Here is a 23,265-nt window from a genome sequence, read left to right as displayed (position 1 = left end):
AATGGAATGGAGGGAAACAGGTCCATGACGTAGGAAATTGTGTAGGATGTAGATGTGTGGATTTATGTATCTCCAATACTACGGTGCTTTCAGAGTGAACTAATGATTTTCCCCGAGCAAAGCTCGGTCCCCAGGTACTATAATCAAATGACGACACTAGCTTGAGGTTCGTGACGTATGGAGAGGTTAAGGAAGTAGTAAAGGTGAACAGTCTGGAGTGTGAAAACTGTTTATGACGATTAGATTAGGGTATCTGCAATCCTAAAATGCTATGGGAAGGGAGGAAAACAGGTCCGCAACGTAGGAAGTGGTGAAGGAAGTAGTCAAGGCGAGTAGTCCGGAGTGCGGGAACTGTTTATGACGATTAGATTAAGGTATCTGCAATCTTTAAGTGCAATGGGAAGGGAGGGAAACAGGTCCGCGACGTAGGATGTGGTGAAGGAAGTAGTCAAGGCGAGCTGTCCGGAGTGTTGGAACTATTATGACGATTAGATAAGGGTATGGGCAATCCTAAAATGCTATGGGAAGGGAGGGAAACAGGTCCGTGACGTAAGAAGTGGTGAAGGAAGTAGTCAAGGCGAGCTGTCTGGAGCGTGGGAACTGTTTATGATGATTAGATTAAGGTATTTGCAATCCTAAAATGCTATGGAAAGGGAGGAAAATAGGTCCGCGACGTAGGAAGTGGTGAAGGAAGTAGTCTAGGCGAGTTGTCCGGAGTGTTGGAAATGTTTATGACAATTAGATTAAGGTATCAGCAAACCTAAAATGCTACGGGAAGGGAGGAAAACAGGTCCGCGACGTAGGAAGTGATGAAGGAAGTAGTCAAGGTGAGCTGTCCGGAGTGTGGGAACTGTTTATGACGATTAGATTAAGGTATTTGCAATTCTAAAATGCTATGGAAAGGGAGGAAAATACCCCCGCCGCAGCAAACCTGCAGACTAAGCGAATTTCCATTTGACTGATTGGATTTACACTGAAATGTCTACTTAATAATATAACATTTATTCTTGATTTAAATAGAATTAGTTTAACAAGTACTTAGGTTTGCTACATCAGGGAGGGTAAAACTGTTTTTTTTTTAAATGTGAATAGTTTCGTAAGAAATAAAAACATTTTCCAAATTTGATCAAAATATGTTCACAAACAAGCAAACTACAACAGTTTACTTATTCTCCATAAGAATAACATGGGAATTTTAAATTTACAATTTTTTGGAATTTTCTCCGTAACAATTAGGCGCATAATAACGCTTCAATATACTAAGTTATTTGTTTTTTTAAGCTCTACAAAATGGTTTGGAAAGAAATTGCTAAATTTTATGTTTTTTGGGTGAAAAATGGGAAAAACCTATTTTTACCCCATAAAACCCCCCGTAAACCCCCGTTCCCATGGTCCGATCATGCTGGATCGCGAACTCGTTCGAATAAACGTACGTTTACACGTTTGTACCAAATTTCATCAAAATCGGATCATTTTTGCTCGAGTTATCGTGCTGACGGACACATATATATATGAATTTGAACGGATGGTGTTTTTGGCCTCTAGGGACCTCAAAACGAAAAAAAAAAATCGGTCCCGCGTCCAGGTCTTACCATGAGTACTACGGTAATAGCTTATTCCCTACATGGGAAATTCGCTAATAGGTCCGCGACGTAGGAAGTGGTGAAGGAAGTAGTCTAGGCGAGTTGTCCGGAGTGTTGGAAATGTTTATGACAATTAGATTATGGTATCAGCAAACCTAAAATGCTACGGGAAGGGAGGAAAACAGGTCCGCAACGTAGGAAGTGATGAAGGAAGTAGTCAAGGTGAGCTGTCCGGAGTGTGGGAACTGTTTATGACGATTAGATAAAGGTATTTACAATCCTAAAATGCTATGGGAAGGGAGGGAAACAGGTCCGCGACGTAGGAAGTGGTGAAGGGAGTAGTCAAGGCGAGTAGTCCGGAGTGTGGGAACTGTTTATGACGATTAGATTAAGGTATCTGCAATCTTTAAATGCAATGGAATGGAGGGAAACAGGTCCATGACGTAGGAAATTGTGTAGGATGTAGATGTGTGGATTTATGTATCTCCAATACTACGGTGCTTTCAGAGTGAACTAATGATTTTCCCCGAGCAAAGCTCGGTCCCCAGGTACTATAATCAAATGACGACACTAGCTTGAGGTTCGTGACGTATGGAGAGGTTAAGGAAGTAGTAAAGGTGAACAGTCTGGAGTGTGGAAACTGTTCATGACGATTAGATTAGGGTATCTGCAATCCTAAAATGCTATGGGAAGGGAGGAAAACAGGTCCGCGACGTAGGAAGTGGTGAAGGAAGTAGTCAAGGCGAGTAGTCCGGAGTGCGGGAACTGTTTATGACGATTAGATTAAGGTATCTGCAATCTTTAAGTGCAATGGGAAGGGAGGGAAACAGGTCCGCGACGTAGGATGTGGTGAAGGAAGTAGTCAAGGCGAGCTGTCCGGAGTGTTGGAACTATTATGACGATTAGATAAGGGTATGGGCAATCAAAAATGCTATGGGAAAGGGAGGGAAACAGGCCCGTGACGTAGGAAGTGGTGAAGGAAGTAGTCAAAGCGAGCTGTCCTGAGTGTGGGAACTGTTTATGACGATAAGATAAGGGTATCTGCAATCCTAAAATGCTATGGGAAGGGAGGAAAACAGGTCCGCGATGTGGGAAGTGGCGAAGGAAGTAGTAAAGGCGATCTGTTCGGAGTGTGGGATCTGTTTATGACGATTAGATTCAGGTATCTGCAATCTTAAAATGCTATGGGAAGAGAGGGAAACAGATCCGCGACGTAGGAACAGGTGAAAGAAGTAGTAAGGTGAGCAGTGTAGAGTGTGGGAACTGGAAACCGTTTGTAGCAGTTTTAATGTATCTGCAATGCTGAAATGCTATGAGAAGGGATGGAAGCATGCCCAAGACATAGGAAATTGTGAAAGAAGTAGTAAAGTCTAGCAGTACGGACAGTGGGGATGTTTGTTGCAATTAGATTAACGTATCTAAAATACTAAAATGCTATGGAAAGCGATGAATACAGGTCCACGACGTAAGTGGTGAAGGAAGTAGTAAAGGCTGGCAGTGCAGAGTGGGGGAACCGTTTGAGCAGATGGATAAGTGAATTTGTAATACTTAAATGCTATGAGAAAGGAAGGAAACAGGCCAATGACGTAGTAAATGGTGAAGGAAGTAGTAAGGCTAACAGCGCAGAGTGTGGGAACTGTCTTTGGCAATTACATTAATGTATCTGCAATCCTAAAATGCTATGGGAAGAGAGGGAAACAGGTCCACGACGTAGGGTGTGGTGAAGGAAGTAGTAAATGTGAGCAGTGTTGAGTTTGGGAATGGATTAATGTATCTGCAATGCTAAAATGCTACGGGAAGAGACTGTAGACTGTAATATATTAAAAATGATTACGAAGCACAAATCGATACATATTTTCGATACATGCAATCGTTTACAATCGAAATTTACAACTGAGTTGACAGCAGCTGATTTTTATTCCATAGAGGCTAAAAACGATTTTTACTCCCTAAATATTAAAAATGCTACTTTAGACCTGCAGCGCATGCATGAAAAAATACTGTTTTTACTGCAGTAAGACAAAAACAATATAATATGAACCCTTGATGACTCCGCTCAATTTTGTGGATGCCTCTGCGAACGCCACCTAGTGCATTTTAAATACAGAATCAGTATCCATAGCATTGCAATAGACTTTTTTTATTTTCACCGCTGCCTAGCCACTATTTATTATTATTTTGGCGGTTTCTAAAATTATTTCTTGACACAATCTTTAATGTTGTAGTTGTGTTGAATACTGGTGATAGGGTATAGTATGGTGAAAAATAGTGTTGGTACCACGAACCAAAATAGTTTTGCAGGTCTCGATCGTTTTAAGTTCTCGACTTCGTCTTGAACAACTGTCTCGAGACCCCAAACCCTTATTTTTGGCCCTAGGTACGAAATATACTAATACGTTTGTTGACGGCAAATTAACCAACTAGCTTTGTGCTACTATATTTATCATGTTTTCCAAACAGTCTTAATCAATGTAAAAAAAAACATTAAGTTATTTATATAAAACATCTCCTATTTATGTGTATCCTGCTTTGAACATTCTTAAGTCATTAATACATTTTCATATGGATAGGAACTTTTTTACATTATTAAATTAACTCTATACTAATACGTTACAGAAATTTAATTTTTATATACCACCATGTACAGATTGTATACCGGTACGTAATAATTATATTTTTATATTTTATTATTTTTACATATGATTATATTTTTAATTTTGTTAGTTTAAATAATGAGGTTATGGTAAATATGACTTTATAATGGACTAAGTCTCCTAAACATGTCACCATGAAAAATAAAATAATTACTAAAAGGGTACTTTGCTAAATATGTTTTTGATTTTTATGTATGTTTTATTTGTACCCATATAAAATAATGTAAATTGTTTTATTTGTACCCATATAAAATAATGTTTAATGTTTTATTTGTACCCATATAAAATAATGTAAAATGTTTTATTTGTACCCATATAAAATAATGTTTAATGTTTTATTTGTACCCATATAAAATAATGTTTAATGTTTTATTTGTACCCATATAAAATAATGTAAAATGTTTTATTTGTACCCATATAAAATAATGTTTAATGTTTTATTTGTACCCATATAAAATAATGTTTAATGTTTTATTTGTACCCATATAAAATAATGTAAAATGTTTTATTTGTACCCATATAAAATAATGTTTAATGTTTTATTTGTACCCATATAAAATAATGTTTAATGTTTTATTTGTACCCATATAAAATAATGTAAAATGTTTTATTTGTACCCATATAAAATAATGTTTAATGTTTTATTTGTACCCATATAAAATAATGTTTAATGTTTTATTTGTACCCATATAAAATAATGTAAAATGTTTTATTTGTACCCATATAAAATAATGTTTAATGTTTTATTTGTACCCATATAAAATAATGTTACATTTTTTTGGACTTTTAGTTCGTCACACGTTTGTCACAACGACATGTCAGCATGGCCATGGGTTTATCAACTATCCAACTTCTAACCTATTAAGGAGAATCAATTTGAAACAATGTTAAAATATTAAGGGTTTTTAGATGCACAAATAGTGACATCTTATTATCAATTTTATTGGTAAATATATTATCTTAAATAAATTAGTATACGACTATTTTATAATGATTAAAAGGTTTCTATAATGTCTGATTAATCAAAAAGCAATAGTTCAAGAAGTACAATTGACTTAATAGCTTAAGAACCAAATTATTGGAACGCAGAAATTGTTTGTAGTGTTACCTTTGCATTATAAAAATACGAAGAATACTTTAATGTTATAAACCTTTTTTGGGTTCATTAGAGTTTGCCGCCTTTGAAGTAGGATATGTCCGATATACACGGTCTAGTAAACCGTTAATGTCACGAGCGATCGGTGTTTACACGCATGCTTTGTTATATTGCTGTGTCATATAAATCCTAGGATATGCAAACCCTTTATAAACTGTTGTTCAAAGGTTTATTGCGGACATTTTCCATCACGATGGTAAAAAAAAAAAAAAACAATAGACAACGTTTCGGGATCTGGAATCTGATCCCGTCCTCAGGTGAAAAAAACTTAACTAACACATTACAGTTAACAATACACAAACGACCAACCTAAGTTGGAATACATAACAGAGGGTAGCAGCAAAAAATATGCATTGACAGCAGTCAAGTCATGATACAACATGCAAATAATAACCAATCACAAAACACTATAGTCTATAAAAGGTGTAGTGTGAACTGTGAATTAGGTGTGTGGTGTAGTGTTTTGTGATTGGTTATTATTTGCATGTTGTATCATGACTTGACTGCAATACAGTGCATATTTTTCGACTGCTACACTCTGTAGTGTATTAAAACTTAGGTTGGGCGTTTGTGTATTGTTAGTTATAATGTGTTAATTAAGTTTTTTTCGCCTGAGGACGGGATCAGATTCCAGATCCCGAACCGTTGTGTATGTTTTTTTTACCATCGTGATGGAAAATGTATGCAATAAACCTTTGAAAAACATTAAATCACCATCACCAACAATGATTTTCCAACAAAGAACTTTATAAACTGTTCACGACAATTTTTATTTTATTGCTTCTAGTTTTTTGGCTGGTCTATTGAAAGAAGACATTTTGATGAGTCTGTGGCTCAGTTGGTAGCGTCGCGGACTTCGGGCCCAAGGCAGCGATGTCGTGGGTTCGGATCCTGGTCACTGCCATTAAAATTTATCAGTACAGTTCACCTTTGTACTGTACCGATTCACCTCTTGCTTTGCTGGATACGTTCCACGCACAGATCTGTAGTCCATGTGGACGGGCAAATGCAAGGTTAAAAGAGGCTGCTAACCTCTTAAAAAAAGTAAATTATAACCAGAAGGCCTGGTTATAATTTTCTGGTAATGTAATATAACATAATATAATAGGTATAAAATATCTGGTGGATGGAAGAATAGCTCGATGGAAGTTCATACCCATATTTTACATTGCTTTGTTTCTTCTTTATAGGTAGTTCAAGTGACAGTTTAAAAGCAATAGTACGGGATGAATGCGTAATACCACCGAGTAATGCATGCTTTTATATACTTTTATATATGAGTTTGATAATATTTTTTAATATTTCTTTTCAAAACTTTCAGGTTCCAGCTAAATAAAGAATTTTATAGTATTTAGACAACGATGAAAAAAATGGTTGGAGGTCTTATCTTCGAAAGTTTCGTAAATGGAAAAGGTTGTAGGTTATCATATCTTAGGAGGCAAATTTGTTTAAATAACTTCCAATAGGTTAATAACGTTTTCATGATGACTGGCAATGTCTGTGTTATGAAAACCAACGTCTACATCTAGATTCGTCGTCGATATTAGGAAACCTATGGGATAAACCATGATGAACAACCTTCCTGCCAGCTTAGATGCTATATCCCTTTTTTGCTTGTGTTAAAAATTCTGCATTTTTACAAATTCCTTCAAAAAGTGGAATTCCGTACACTTATTGGCTAGGTAGAATCGAAAATTAATACCGTCATTCTTTAACTACATTAAAGGGGAAATGAAAGTCCGTTTTGTTCATTATAATTGTAAGCATCAATCTGAATAAATTTGCAATCGTGCCAGTGTGTTACAAAAATACAAAAGTACTTTTCTATTCAACATCTGATGATGGCATATTTTTTGCCACTAAACCTACTCTGGTTTAGGCTTGAATTTGGTTCGAAACGCAGCTTTTTGCTACCGGCATGAAAAAATAGGATTTCAATACTGTTCTACTGTACAACCACGCTTGTTTGGTAACCACCTATTTTCCGAACTAGTTAAGTAATATACAATTTTATTACGATCTCAGAATAAAGCCATTAAACACGAATTCTTCTCCAAGACAGTTTGTCATTGTCAGTAGACAAATTGATTCAAGACGTGGATTGCCAACAGAGTTTACGGTCACGATTGAAAGATTAATGAGACATTATTTACTTTTTTCTATTGTTAGTGATATCGCGAAATGAAACTACCTTCAAGCAAGTGTAAGTGAGCATATAATCATACGACGTAACATTATTTAATAGGTTTCTAAATATTTCTTTTAGTTCTATAGGTTTTTAAAGGTCATACATACATTAATTAAACTATTATTCCACCCTATACAAATACGAAAAATAAATGTTATTAAATTCTCAACGCTTTAGCACTAAAATGTACTTGCAACAAGTTACTATACGTTTATTTTTAAAAGGGTTTCCTTGCTAATTTTGAATGTATTTAGAAAACTGTGCTAATTAGTAGGAAAACTTTGAAATAGCTTTCAGATCAATCCCTTTTAAAACGCATTCGATAATTAATTACCTACATTGTGTATAATTGTGTATGTTACAAGTAAATGAAACTTTGGGAAAACACTTTTAAGCTTGCTAAGATGTTTATTAGGGTCACAATTAAAAAGCATTTATATCAGATAAAATAGAGGTTATTGTATTTTAATTGAATGTTGTGATCTGTTAATATTGACATTCACGACAGATTTTTAACCTAACTGAGCGATTTTTCAATACGTGGAAACAACAATAAATAGTGTAATGCAGCACTTAACAAGATTCTGAAGGGAAACAAAATAAAATTCATCAAATATTCATCATATAAAAAAAAACAATTGGGGCTCTCCCAACTTGCGTTCCGATTATAAAGGATATTTCCGTTTAAATAAATAGAAATTAAAGAAAGTGTGATAGGTGTGAGTTTGGTCTTTCGCTGTTAAGTAACATAATCAGTGAATTATTGTAAATATATTTATATAAAATCATTGTTGTTACTATCCTCCAGTTAGTTGATAAACAGATTGAACTGTCATAAATCAATACGAATAATATTACAAGAGGGTAACTGATAAATAGTTGTTTGAACATGTTCATCATTAATATTTTTACTTAAAAGCCGTTGAAGGATTCGACAAAATCTACATTTCTATTCCTTTACCCATTTTTGTATTTGAGATATCTTATCAAAAGTATTTTGTAAACATATTTCATAAATAATTGGCTTATGCTTAAAATCTTAGAGTTATCCTAATAGTTCTTAAAGTACTGGTACCCCCTTTTTGTAAAAAAAAACTCTGTATAGGGTTTATTTAACACTGTTCTTAAATTAAATAACAATTTTTTAGACAACCGATGCTATAATGAACATATTACTTAAAAACATATTTGTAAGCATATAACTAGATTCGTCCATTCTTATGCATGAACATATTACTTAAAAACATATTTGTAAGCATATAACTAGCTTCGTCCATTCTTATGCGTAGTAATGGAGTATACTCCTAGATTTTAACAAAGTAAACCAGAGTGCTATAGTTTTTAACACTTTCCTTTGCATTTTGTCTCTGCCTACCTCGTATGATGCCTTTGTAAACTAAAATTTTAAATTATCATCGGAAACATCTTTTGTGAGACAACGTAATAAATAACACTATAATTCCGTAAAGTTACCTCAGATATCAATCAAAATAATTTGTAATAATTTGATTGCTTTACAATGATAATTAAAGTAGTTAGTTGTGTTTAGATATAGCCGTGTAATATTAAGTGTTTCTGATGTAACAGATTAAATCTGGTTTCTGGGTCAGTACCAAGAGGCAAGCTGGGGCTTAAAGTCACATGCGATGAAATCTCTCCAACACATACTCTTTTCATCTTTGAAGAGTGTAACATTAAGCGATTTATTGTATTATATATTTAATAGTTATAAAATATTTATTAAATGATAATGGTATTTAAAATAAGTATACACTTCTAACAATTATTTAATTAAAATAGTCATATGTACAGTTTTAGATTTAAAATTGTATTTATATAATTCTCTCAAACAACACTACTATTTTCATTATATTAAATATATATCAAAGTTAGAAGCTTTAAGGAAGTTTGAGCAGTGCAACGGACTTTTCTTTTAGAAACTGATCATTGTAAACCTTTAAGATACAATACCTAAGAAAGACCAAAGAAACTTCAACTTGTATAAACTCTTACACTCAACCAGTGAATATATAACGTCTTGTTCTAACTTTTTCCAACGTTAAAGTGTATTTCCAGGCAATCAATAATTTCTTATAACACTGTGAATTTTGTTGTGACGAATATCTATATTTGCTATAGCATAATTCTGTCGAATCATTACCATGTAAAATAATTCTCTAAGATGTACTCTTGAGCCCTTAACATATTCCATGAGAAATAGTCTTCTTTCACGACGGTTGAAGTGTAAAGGATTTTGTCCTGTGCACAAAATTACATAAATTACATAAATAATTTCGAATTGTTATCGGAAATCGGTTTATTTTGTCCAAAAATTGTTAGAAACTGTATATTATATTTTTATTTAACTATGAAAACATGTTGTAAAAAGTAGAGTACAGTAAAAAAACACAGAATGGCGTTAAATTGAAGGGATTGATAAAGTTGGTGTTTATTTGGTATTTCTAAAAGTTTATTAGGGTTCATCGTTTTTTGATTATGTATTCCATATCATTATAAATTGAACTAAACACATTCTATAAATGGAATTGCTGAGTACATATAAACTATTTCTAATAAGTATGAGAGACAAGATTAGTAGATTGAGGCTATTTATTTTGGCAGAGTCATGGATCTTGTATTTTCTTTAGGTAAGGATAAACGTATTGAACCACTTAACTTACATTAGAAGTAATAATATTTTTTTTCAAATTGTTAAAACAGAGGTTAAGAGTGGTTGTCTCGAGAAAAGAATGTTTCAACGCAAATGAATGTTGACTTTCAGGTTATATTTCTGTATTGTTCTGTTAGGTAGGGATTCTGGTTCATTTATCTTACAGTCAATATGCTTTCATGAGAATTCTTAATTGTCTACATTACGTCCATTCTCACCTACATTCCATTTGCATATTCAGCCTTTTTGGAAATCGTCACAGCCATAATATATGGTGATATGCTGACTCTATGCTGATAAAATTCAGATATATAATAAAATAGTATTTAAAAATCATAATTTACAAACCAACATCCTTTGACACGACAGTATAACATTTAATTAACCAAATTCTCCTAATTTCAGTGGTTGGTATAATTTTTCAATTTACTAAATTAAATTATTATTATATTACTCAAACTTATTCAAACTATAATTGTTGACAATTTAGTGTAAAGTGATGATTATTCACGATTATTTATTTTTCAAATTACCAATTAAATTGTGTTAAAAAAAGGTAAATAAAAACAAAAGTGTATAATCAGATCTAGTTTAGGAGACAAAACAATATTTAATAAATACTAGCTGCTGTACCCATGCTTCGCAACGGGAAGAAAACCCAGTTTCATAATCATTGACATAGATTTAGAATAAATAATCTATGATAAGGCTTTGGATTAAATAGTCCTGCCACATACAGTAGTTGTGCAAAATATATTTAATTTATTAAATATGGGAATACAGATAGTTTGCAGTTTTGATAGTAAACACACTTAGTCTGAAAGCAAATAAGGAAAAAGTGATCATTAAACTTTACTAATGAGCTGAGCCGAACCAGGAATTCATTATTCAGGATCTAAATAGGTCTTTAACCCAAAAAGTGTGAGGCTAAATTTATATAGATAGATTCAATTTGTCAAACTTTTGAAATTTTTAAACTTTGTATAAACACTTCTTTGAGGGATGATGCCAACGACCACTAATATTATATTGTATCAGTTAAAAAGTAATACTAATCTGTTATTATTGTAAAAAAAAGAAATTTATATTAAAATTATATTCTTAGCCTACTAGAACAACAGTAATAATATCAGCTATGTATGTATATTAAAAAAAAAATTAACGTACGAAAATTATGAATCAAAATTAAGCTCATAGTTTTCTTATGATGGTTATGGGCTTGAGTAATAATAGGGTATTCTCAAATGGAAATTTTAAAAAAGTTTTTATTATCTAAAAGACGTGACTTAAAACACTCAGTAACACGGATCTCGCCCTATCTCTATGAATATATATTTACAATATATATATATACAATATATATACTATATATATACAATATATATACTATATATATACAATATATATATATACAATGAATATATATATACTTATTTATGCAGTGTGTTTAATTAGTTCAAAATTACAGCATGGCAAGCAAAAAAATAATAATAAGATGAAGTACATATCATATTATGAATTGTCAATAGTTTGTGTTCTAGGTTCCTGAGACACACATTAACAAAATATTTTTGGTAATTTTCCTTATCAACAGCTTGTACCTTAATAGAGCACAATGTGTCCATTGTTATGTACATTATATTTAAAATGTTTGTTTTTGCAAATGTAAGTTCAAGCTACCATCTCAAAAATAACAATATTTCATTTCATACATAAATAATTTGACTTTTAAACTATCAAGAATGTAGAATTGCATAGAAATTTTAACTATTTAAGCAAATATTCAAAAAGACAAAATGGTTGTACAAGGAAATTTTGACTTTATACATAGCATACAAAACTAAATAATAAATTGTCTGCCTTGAATAGCAGAACAAATATAGGAATAAGAGGGATTTTAATGATTCTTTTAACGATGGGTTCAGAAGGAACTAATGCAGTGAACGTAGATTTATCAACACTCATGAAATGTTTAATGAATTATTTCGCTTATACATTTTGATTAAAGAACACTTTTATTTCCCCATGTTATTTACAAATACATAAAATTAAAAACATTTATTGTGACATAATGGAATGCTGCAGCCTGAGTAAATCTGGATTTGTTTTAGTTTGCCTATTTACTATATGTTACAACTGAAACAATTGTTTATGTTCTGTTAACTGCACATTTAACTACTAGTGGTTAGCACTTCGTAACAAGGAAATTCTAAGATTTTCCAAATTTTTAAATCTATGTAAATTGACATAAAAATATTTACGAATTTAATTGCGCATGCCAGGCTAAATACGGAGGAGCTGAAACTGTGCGCCTCACATGAGTCTATTTATTGTGATTTTCAGTAGTTTATTATTCGATCTTTTTGAACTTGGTGTAATTCAATAACAATTTGCATAAGGCATTTGTGCAAATGTCTTAAAATTTTTTTTTACATTTACCAAATTTCATAACATTATCTTTAGTTTTACGATCTAAATAAAACCCCTACTTAGAAAAGGATATATTACTAACTAGAAGTTTTTTAGATTAATTAAAATAAATTGACATTAATACATTTTATTTTATATAGTAAAAAAACTTTATACGGAACAAGCTGTATATAGTTGTTGACATAGCAGACAGAAATCAGAAAACTAATAAGACCAAAATGGAAATTTTACGTTGGAAAAGTGTTGTTTGCGTAGTTAACAGCAGTGGTAAACAATGTTCTGCTGTGAAATAACATTTTGATAAATGAAATGAATAAATGACACTATTTATTGTAAATAAAGATTTCTTGGTCCAATAAAGATTTATAAGGAACAAATAAAGTAAGTACTGTGCGTCTATACAGGGTGACAAAAAATTCTGGAAACGGCTTGACATCTTTTTAACAAAATTCGTTAGAAAATTCAAACCTTTCACATCAACATATATGTATGAAAGCTACTTTTTGCAAGCATTACCATTTTTTTACCTTCACCAGGGGACGGCCCTTGAGGAGGAGGTACATAATCTTTAAAGTAAGCTTAGGTTGATAAGCACATCATTTTAAAGGTCTAGTCAAGTGGAGTTCATTGCCGGAAACCAAGTCAAAAAAGGTTCATCCGTTACAAAATGGCGGCAGTCCAAAGTTATTGCGGAAAATACCTGCACAGGCCTTATTATTGGTAAATACTCGTATTAAAAATTAGCTTTAGAGCTGAAATTGTATTTTAAAGTCAACTAACTCATAGACTAAGTTTATTCAATCTTAAAAACACCTTCACCACAAAATTCCGCAAGAACTTTGGACTGCCGCCATTTTGTAACAGATGAATCTTTTTTGACGCGGTTTCCGGCAATGAACTCCACTTGACCAGACCACCTTTAAAATGATGTGCATATCAAACTATGCTTACGTTAAAGATTATGTACCTACCTATTCTTCATGGGCCGTCCCCTGGTGAAGGTAAAAAAAAAAATGGTAATGCTTGCAAAAAGTAGTTTTTATACATATATGTTGATGTGAAAGGTTTGAATTTTCTAACGAATTTTGTTAAAAAGATATCAAGCCGTTTCCAGACTTTTTTGTCGCCCTGTATAATGGATAGTTTTACTTAAAATGACTTAAAAATTGCGTTCTAACCCATAACAGCATCTAACCTACCCATAAAAGAGTATAAAAAAGTAATGTATAAAACAATCCAAATAGATGATAATTAGTTGAGTTGCTATGATATACAAAAGTAAACTGCAGAACCAAACACTTATCAAATAAATGTAAATTTTTTATTCTTAAGTTAATTCACTAGTCTTACAAAATTTTTTCACGGTAAAATATTATAATTACAGATATATCAATAACTTGACACTTTTTTATTTTAACATATTATTTTCTATAATAAGGATATAACCTGTGATTGAATACTCATAGTTTTTAAGACAAAATAAACAAAACTAAAAAGGAATTGATTAGTGAAATGGAACCTTCAATAAAAATTAAATCTTTAAAGTGACTCTTCAAGTAAATTTAAATCTTTTAAAACTATCTAGTTTAAATTATAAATGTATCATTTTCGTACCACGAATTAATTACATTGCGCATCCAAAGATTCTAAGTTCACGTAGAGTCAGCTATGTTATGTAATAGTTTAATAGTTTTCATATTTATTAAAATAAGATACTTTAGAAACTCACTATTTAATGGGTTGAAAACAATAACCAAGCCTTATAAATAATAGATTTAAGTTAATGTAAAGAATATTATAAACATTTTACTTTATTTAATTTTTTATACTCATGAAAAAAAAATTCAATGAAATCATAGTTCTTTGTAAGATCAATAGCGTAAATTTTCAGTTACACCTTATATTATTTTGTAACCAAACAAACTGTGTACGATGTAAAAAATGCAAACACTAAGACACTTTTGATCCTGGGATGTCTAAATTCGTACATTTGGTATGGAATATTAACAACAGCAATATTAGTTGTTCATTATGATTGTTACAGGATCTCCATGTTTTTATATTGTAAGTTATTACTAGTTTTTTCCATGGTATTTAATAAGCTAAATTATAAGGCAAAAAGCTATGTAGTTTCTGAAAGAAGAGATTATAATTGTAACTTAAAAGCCAATGTAAATAGTATTGAGAGGTCCCTGCAAGTGTTTCATGCAAAAGCGAGAGTCCGTAAGCTCAGAAAACTCTTTTAGAAATCTGACAATATGTAAGCCAAGCAGATTATACTGTCATACATTTAATTTTTGTATAAGAGAGGCCTTATGTAACAGCACAAAAACGCGATATTATAAATGCTCATCACACTTTAAATTGGGGAACCTGAAAAGTTAACCATAATATAGATTACAACTGTACTTTTTTATTTACTACACTATCATACACCACAAACTACTTATATCAGTGCATTTTTCAAGCACATACTATGGTGGGAAGGGCATTTAACAAATAACATGCGATAACTAGACCAACCGATATTTTGCAGAGCATCATTGCATAGTAATCTAAATCCAACAAATGCTAAGCCCAGATTTTAACCCACAAACTGGCTCCTAAAAGCTCTACGTACAATTGAATCATCAAATATTTGGTTTCCTGCACGGTCTTTTAGTTGTGAAAATCCCTGTTTTTGCATTCATAACGCATTACTGTACGGACCTAATACATAAAATAGCTAATTTAATACTAAATACCCCCGCCACAGCAAACCTGCAGACATAGCGAATTTCGATTTGCTTGATTGGATTTAAACTAAAATGTCTCCTTAAAAATATCACTTGTATTCCCTATTTAAACAGAATTAGTTTAATGAGTACTTAGGTTTGCTGCAACAGGGAGGGTAAAAAAGTTTTTTTTTTATTTTAAAAGATACTGTGGTTTAGTAAGAAATTAACGTATTTTCCAAATTTGATCAAAATATGTTCATAAACAAGCAAACTACAACAGTTGACTTATTCTCCATAAGAATAACATGGGAATTTTAAAATTACAATTTTTTTGAATTTTCTCCGTAACAATTAGGCGCATAATAACGCTTCAATATACTAAATTATTTGTTTTTTTAAGCTCTACAAAATGGTTTAAAAAGAAGTTGTGAAATTTTGTGATTTTAGGGTCAAAAATGGGAAAAACCTATTTTTACCCCATAAACCCCCGTTCCCATAGTCCGATCATGCTGGTTCACGAACTCATTCAAGTTTATCCCACCTTACACCTTCAAACCAAATTTTATTAAAATCTGAAAAAATTGCTCAAGTTATCGTGCAGATGGACACACACACACACACACACACACACACATATATATATATATAAATTTGAACGAATGGTGTTTTTGGCCTCTGGGGACATCAAAATGAAAAAGTAAATCGGTCCCGGGCCTAGGTCTTACCATGAGACCTACGGTAATAGCTACTTCCCTATAGGGGAATTCGCTAAAACCCCAATAAATGGGTCAGTGAGTATATTCTAGTTAGAATTAAGGTTTTCTATATAAATGGATACTGTGGTTGAGGTAGATTTACCAGAACCCAAAATAGAGGTTTTTGAGAGTGGTAAATTACCATACTGAACCGTTTATATATACATACATCGTTCAATCGTTCAAAAGGCAACGTAAGACTTACTGAGATTAACACATTAACTACAAGATAGAGAAGATAGTTATTAAATATGTTTTAATTGTTCCTAATGGAGATTATACCAATATGTTCTTTTCCCAATTAGTAAACAACGTTACACATTTCATGATGACTTATCCATCACAAATAAATTGCTGACAATGCTTAACTAGAGTTAGTAAATTAGTAATTTATGCCCATTTCAATATTACAATGATATTAGACCTTAGCTCAAGTCGAAACTACAAATAATTTAATTATGAAAGCAGTAGATACATTAAATTAGCACTGAAATAAAGTGTAATAGTGCCTTGCCTATGACTCACCATAATAACAGTGGCAACCCTTCTCTTGCACTTTAAAATTAAAATAATTTATGATAAAAAAAAACTGTATACTAGTTTTTCGTGATTTATAGGCCTTTAAAATAACTCCCCAAATATAATATCTCTATACAAAATAAAACCAGAACCAGGATTTTTTAAAAGCAATGTAAACGTCAATTGGTTGAGACCGCTTAAAGAAAGGTATTGAGATAAATAGTAACAATTATAATTAGGTTATTGGATTTATTTTCATGTTTACAAGACAATTGGTTTTATGTACAGTAAATGTACAAGAAATCAACTTCAAGAGGTACAAGCTCTACAACATCAGTGACTGTGTTTCAATGCACAACGATATTGCATATTGTTCCCTGCAACAATTGTGTCATGTAGCCTACAGCTCATTGCTTGACCATGTTAACAGGACTGTAATAGTGAAACAGTCACCTGACCTTTCTTAAGCCTTTAGACAATCGCACACGACTCTACACTCTTCCTTTACTTATATTTGGGTTAAAACACTCACCTAGGGGGCGTCCCCCATCTCAATGGTTTATAAGAATTAAAAATGTGTAAAAATGTGTGTAATTAAATGTGTTGATAAGAATTAATTGCTAAACTTGTTAGCAAAATGTATACAGTTGTTTATATCTCAGAAAAGACTAATAAATATTATAATTTTAGTCTAAAGATACTAGTTTGTAGTGATTTACGTTGGTATCCTCTTCTTTTAATGAATCCATTAACGTAAACTATTTTATTCGAGCAAAAGCGTATTATAATGTGCAATCTATTATACATTCATAAGCGTATGTTTTAAAACATTCATTTAAAGTAATTATTGTGTTTAGAGCTGGTTAATCCTATGGTATCTTTGCAACAGATTTAATCTGGTTTCTGGGTCAACAAGAGCCCAAGAGACAAAGCAGGGCTTAAAGTCACATGCGATGAAATTCGCTCCAAAATGTAACCCCTTCCCTCTTGTAGTGTGTATTCTTTGCGGTGTTAAACAAGAAGAGAATAATATAATAATTAAATAGTTTTTTAAAGTATAAATTATTTTTTAATTAAATGACACACATTACAATATGTTATACAATGTGTTATACATACATTACAACTACTTATATTATTAATATAAGTAGTTAATAAAAGTATACAAATTAATTTTCAATAACTTGTGTATAGCTAGAGTGTTTAACCAAATTGTTTTATTGCAATAATCATCGTAATAAACTATTAGTCAAATAAATGAATTATTAAAAAGTCAATGCTAGTCAAATTAATGTAACAAATTGTTCTAGTAAGTACCTCTAAGAATTTAAATGAAGAGTTTTTATTTTTTTTATATCTTTTCTCTTATGTTAACAAATAAAATACACTTACTTAAGTTTGATTGATGAAAATAGTAGGTTTTATATAAAAAAAAAACAAAAAAACTGAAATATTATTTTATAAGGAAACTTACGATTGAATAGATAAACAAATATAAATGTGTAAGTTGGTAAAAAACAAATTAAAAAAGAGTTTAAGAAGTTTAAACCTGCAGCAACCTATCGTGATATCAAACGGGTGATTGGCTGTGATAGGTTCCCAGTTATCAAGACGGATACTGCCAAAAATGCCATGTTTACAAACTTTTATCTCAAGCTGTATTTTAAAACCCATACCATAATTTTGAGCTATTTCACAGGAGGTAAATCATAAAAATAAGTCCAATTCAGCTGTATTGTGTTTTTTTATCTATTGATCGTATGCATTATTTGAAATACCCTTAATAATAATATTATTACATAGTCTAACTTAGTAACAGTCAATAATTGTATAATTTATTTAACTATGTGATATATATTTTCTGAAATCTTACCTATAAATTCCACGAGCGAAATAGTGCAGCCAACTTGGACTAAAATGTCTTTATTTATCAAAGGCAAGTATCATTGTTACCAGAGTTACAAAACCATTGTTCGCAAGTTGAGAGTTGTAGTAGGTCTATAGTTTCACGGACTTGTTATACAATGTACCATAGTCTTTAGTGTAGGGTTTGGTAAAATTGTTATTTCTTTTCAGATAATTTTTATTATTCTCTATTATCTTGGTCTGATGATATAGGCTTCTAACACAAATTGGTCACCAATTTAAAGTCTTTTTACCTTAAATTCCATAGTTATTATAATTTAATAAATAACAACCACGATGCTTTCATAGTTAGTATCGTGACTGGTTCTACATAGACTGGTCCTGTAGTCTGACTAAGCTACATGTAATTCTATTCCATTATTTTATGAGTGGGCGTGAAAAAAATCTTCAGGTCATTTATTCAAGTAAAACAATTATATTATTTCCTCCTAAAGAGCTAGGTTGTGCACATTTTTTTTTACCAAAGTCAACAAAGAAGGGGTAAAATAAGATATCAAAGGACAGTGAACCTGAACTGAACTTATGCTGTGAAGGCTTGTAAGAGGTGCAGATACCGAACCTCTTTTTCTCCCATGCTTTACAATAAACAGAAAATAATTACCACTGTCAAGATATTCAGAAAGGGTACACATCACAATACATCAATACAAATCACTCTTGGTGTACAAGGTGCTTTACCACCACCAGACTTGGTTAGCTAAACTCAATAAACTACATTACGGTGTCATCGATGGTCCCTGTGGTCCTTTAAGTTTCAAACACGGTGGTCTTTCAAGCAGTGGTCTTCGTACAACTTGCTAATAATACTAGCTGAAACAGAACATCTTTGACTACCATGCAATGCTGAATATGAACTTGAAGTATTCTTGCTCCTTTTTTATGATTAGTTAAGGCTTTAGAAATTTCGACAAAAAACGCGGTATGGACAAGGTACGGTAATATAGTAATGCAGCAGAACACAAACCTAAATTAACTACCAATATGTGAAAAATTGCAATATCAAATTGACTTCTGATTACCTATAAAATGATGTGAAAATGGTTAGGTGCATGTTTGGATGATAATATTTTTAAAAAGTAATAATTATATGTAACTAATATAATGGACAATGCTATTGACTGACAAAGATTATAATCATAAGATTACAAGATTATAAGACTATGGTTTAAATCTTAATCAAAACTTCGCAAAGCTTTTAACGATATCACTATATAATATTTTCTTATGGTTACTAGTTGAGTCTGTGTTAAAAATATTTATACGCAGTTGTTTTTAAAATCCGATGTCGCATAAACTTTTTCACTTAAAATGTTAACTGTGTAAACAGTATTTTTAGAAACCGAGATATTGTAAACTGACTTAAGACTGCACGGAGTAAATGATAAAAAAATCTAAGGGTTTTAACCAAAAAGGCTCTAACCGTCTTACCCTTTCTTGATTTACGCCATAAACTTAGAAAGTAAAAGCTTTTGGCTACTTACCTCTTAAAATGGAAAGCATAAGATTCTATTACCACTTCAGAGAATGTTTATTATCATGATCCTCAACCATTTTCAGGAATAATTTGCATTGTAGTATTCGTCTTAAAGACTTGCTGAGTGAGCAAAATTAATACAGGAGTCAGAACCGTTGTTTTAGCTAATAGTTGAATAATGAAACTTACAATAATAATAATAAATAGATATTTAAATACCTATATTAGCAGTTTAGGTATTCAATCAATGTTATTACTGAGAAAGACCCTTAAAAATGAATAGATTCTGCTAAATCTACACCTTCTATCACAAATTATTTAAATATAGTAATTTTGCCACACAATTTTTAGTTTTTAGTCCCTGAGCATTAAAACTGAAACCTAGTAAATTAACACTTGAAATATTAAATGTAATGGCTCAAAATCATTGAATGGATTTTTAGGATACAGATCCTTGTCTGGAAAATACGATAGCATTAAAGCTATATGAAAAGTAATTAATTTTTTTTAAACTTTACCACAAAGTGACTACGTAATGAGTGTTGGAAACATTGTATAACTGGTGTTATTTATAATAAAATATTGTTATTGGGGATACGCCACAACAGAACTTAAGCTAAGCGTAACGCAAAAATATAATGTATTCATAGAACGTTAAAATTTCAGGATTACTTTACTAAAACTTTAAAATATTTTAAACTCTCAGTTTATTGGTGTAAAGCAGCCTTTGAAGCGGAAAATGTCCGATATTTACGCTCTAGCGAACTGCATGTAACATGGACGATATTTTTGGGCTTCCTTTGTTTACTATTGAAAAAATATATATTTATAAATTTAATAAACTAAAATGTAAGTTCAGGAGTTTATTTTTGTAAAGAAATAAATGTTCAGAGTATAGGTAACCATAAAGTTATTTGATGATAAAAGCAACATTAACACTAGCAAAACTCGTAAAGAACAATTAGTTATTTGGTTCAGAAAAAAATTGAAATATAAATAAGTTTAAAGCCAATGGCCACGTCTAAACTAACACAAATCAAGGTAACTTAAGTTTCTCTAACACTTTTATTCAAGCCGGTTTGGTATTAAAATATATTTTACACCTAGCTTCACATTTATTATAGGACGTTGGCTTCTTGAACACGTAGGTGACAAAAAATCAAACCAAAATTGTTTTGAACAACAAACAAAAAATCCGACAAAATTCATAAAGATTCAGCAATAAACATCAAAGAAGCAATATGAAGCAATTATTCAGTATGAGACGAAAAGTACTATCAGTTTTAAGGGTGTTAATAATTTTTCTGATATATGGTAAACAATTTCGGGATATGTTAGGACTTTTATTTAAAAGATCTAAAATTCGATTATCAATACCAACTGACAATAACTGAAAGTCTAATTAACTCATTTTGCCTTTAAATAATCATCCAATTTGCACAATGTTTTACTAGCTTAAAATATAACAGACAAACATTCTGCACATAAACAGAAATGTAAAGAAAACATTTGATCGTCATAAAAATAACCTTTTCATAATGTGCGTTACAATACCACTGAGGTTGGTTAGAACGTCTTTGCATTTCTCTAAATACTGATGTAATTTTATGTAATTTCATGGAATATTTAATACTTTTTTTACTCAATTTTATATTTACCAATGATATAAAATATTGTAATATTTAATATGTTTTACTATGGTGTTTTAGGGTAACAAAAGCTGCAATAATGACAAACTGACAGTGGTTAACTGGAAAGATTGTACTTGAAGGGGAACAAGCTTGTCATATTTGTATACTTTACCGATGTGAGCTTAATTCTTTCATTGAAATTCTTTGGTTATAAGCTTCTTTTACAAAAATACATAGAACATGTTCTGTTTTGTAACAATAACAAGCTATATTACAGATTTCTATACCAGGTTGCATGATGAGGAGATGGTTGTTCTGCCTACCATGTGGATGATGAACCATCTACCTAAATGCCTAAAAATATAACTTTTCAGTGGTTAAAAAAGCAAACACAGCAGGATGGGCAATTCTTTAATTTTTTAAGTGACCTTTGGTAATGAAATAACGGTCCACAGTTAGTAGCCTTAGAGTAGGAATACACGAATAGGTAAACAAATCAGGAAATGCACCAGGAACATTGAGTAAGTGCGGGTAAAATCCCTCTACTAATCAAAGAAAATAATTTTGTTATGATAAGTAATATTATTTGATACAGATTATTACAGTTTAAAAAGTAAGTAAGTAAGTAAGTATTACAGTTTATTACAGCCTTATTAAATTGCAATTATTTTCCATTTTTTATAAACCCCTCAGCCAATTTAGTAAGAAAACTTTAAATATGATGTTGTATTTACAAAGGTTATTAAGATTTACTTTAGTGTTATCGATGAACTTGGATATGAAAGTACGTGTTGTACAACATCAAGCTGCAGTGATGAGTTACGTTGTTGACTAACTACAATATGGTGAGTAAAAATGAATCAAGAGCGAATTTAACATCGTTTTCTTAATATGCCGGACAGAAATAGACATGAAAACTTATTCAGCTGGTCAAGATATAAGCAAATATAGAACGGAGTGGGTTTAATTTGGTGCAGTGTTCAGCATCAATCATCATATTACAACCAGTTACTAGAAGAGTTTGAACTTTGCTACGACTCTTCGGTGAGATAGGTTACCTTGCGAAGAGTTTTGTTTGAGTAATTTGGGCCGAACTTTGTTGTTCAACTAAAAAAAGACCAGGCGTGTCATTTTAGATTTTGGAAGCGGAGTCATAAACATGTTTGATTTAAAAAGAAGTTTACAAAAAATTTTGAATGTGATTGAAGTATGGACCAAAGACTCATAGGGTTTATCCTAAGAATTTATCACTATTTCTTTACTAAATCTTTAATTTGTACAAGTAGTCCAGTCAATGAATGATCCAAAAGTAGGTGTAGAGTGCGTGAGCAGGTAACTGAGCGATTCCTTCAGAAACTTGTTCAGGGGGCTTAGGGTGTTAACATACCAAAAGTCCTGACTCCTAGGTGGTGAGCCAGGGGGTGGAGGGGGGAAAAAGGGGGGGAAAAGGTACGCATTTTGGGTTTTTTGATTATATCTCGAAAACTATCAACTTTTTGTATACTATAGTAAATTATAAAATTGAAGAAGATTAAATTTTCTACAAGAAAAGTATATAATG

Source organism: Macrosteles quadrilineatus, unplaced genomic scaffold, assembly GCF_028750875.1.
Source record: "Macrosteles quadrilineatus isolate MER2022 unplaced genomic scaffold, UCM_ALF_1.0 Scaffold_3__2_contigs__length_128488019, whole genome shotgun sequence".
Taxonomy (NCBI): Eukaryota; Metazoa; Arthropoda; class Insecta; order Hemiptera; family Cicadellidae; genus Macrosteles; species Macrosteles quadrilineatus.
The sequence above is the reverse complement of the archived record's forward strand: the minus strand, read 5'-3'. Positions refer to the sequence as shown.